The 1,398-nt window shown below is 40.5% G+C and overlaps 1 pseudogene; it reads right to left on the minus strand.

The window, feature by feature from the left end:
* Window positions 1-925: 925 nt before the first annotated feature.
* On the minus strand, window positions 926-1,045 carry LOC146011685 (5S ribosomal RNA; annotated as a pseudogene).
* Window positions 1,046-1,398: the final 353 nt, after the last annotated feature.

Here is a 1,398-nt window from a genome sequence, read left to right on the forward strand (position 1 = left end):
GATGCGCGTCCCCACTTCCGGTGGGTGGACGTCACTTCCTCCCCGTTTCCTGTGTAAGTGTAGTTCATTTCGCTGGGCGGCTTCCGCCCTTCTTCAGCGGATGTGCTGTTCTGCCACACTTCCGATCTGTAGCGCTGTGCACGGGTTGGCTGCGGCGGCTGTCATTCCGATTCATATTGCGATGCAGGCTGTCTTGGCTCTGAAAAAGTTTTTTGTCTCCGTTCAGCGGCCATTTTTTCGGGGATATTTAGGGACTTTTGCATTGAGAAGCAGCCATCTTAGTGGATTCTTAATGCATACATTGGAGTTCAATGTGTTTTGTTCTTGCTTTCATTTATAGCGATTTCGTATGGGACATGTAAATATAAGATATATCAAATTAGTACTTGCACTTTGTACATTTGCACAAATTAATTTATATGTGACTTTATAGCGATATTTTATATATATGTGACGATAGTATATAGCAGCAGTAATGTACAGGGAAAAAAGTTTTTAAAATACACAATTACATGACAGTATTAATGTAGATAAATAAATAAATACCTAAAAAATGTATCAAAAATTATATATATAGCAGCAGAAGTTAATAATTGTAATATAACAGAGTGTTTAATAGAGTATTTAAACATACATAGTGAGCGATGGAGAGGAGATTTAAGTGTAAATATTATTAGGAAAAGGTGCTTATAAAGGACTCTAGTGTGAGTGAACCAAGTGATTAGACTTAGTTTTATTTTGATAAGTGTCTATATAAGACATTTTTAATGTGAAATATCTATCCGTGAGAAAGATAGGTGGTTAAGGTAATGAGTGACAGGTATAAAGGTGGGATATATGAAGAGGTGAGCGAGAGGGTAAAAATGTGTGTGAACTGAGCCTTGGTATTTTCGTGTTGTCCTTATCCCGAGGTTCCTTGTTTCTTTCATTACAGTACCTATTCTTCTCAGGTAGTCTCCTGTCCTGATACTGGACAGGCCAAAACACTGCTTGGCTGCCAAGTTCGGACGAGATTGGGCATTGCCAGTGTGGTATGACTGTAATGTTTTTCAATTCTGGAATCCTCTCGGACTTAAGTACCTATTTGCTCAGAGAGTAACCATGGTGTATAGAAGGAGGATATGGGATGAAGAAAAGAAGGGAAAGGAGGATGGAGTGGGGTGGGGTGTGAGTGTGTGGATGGAGTAAAGGGTGGAAGGTATATCTCATTGGGGGGTTACAGGACCTTTACAGGAACGGAGCAATTTCGTATCCCTCATTTAGACCATTAGGGTGTAGTGTCTGGAGCTGAAATATCCAATACATCTCCCTTTGGGAAAGTTTCTTCGCCAGATCGCCTCCTCTTTCTCCCAGCTGGACATGTTCGATAGCTTTGAATGTCATATCTTCCGGGTTGGA

The sequence above is a fragment of the Crinia signifera genome, chromosome 6 (genome assembly GCF_055691185.1).
Source record: "Crinia signifera chromosome 6, ASM5569118v1, whole genome shotgun sequence".
NCBI lineage: Eukaryota > Metazoa > Chordata > Amphibia > Anura > Myobatrachidae > Crinia > Crinia signifera.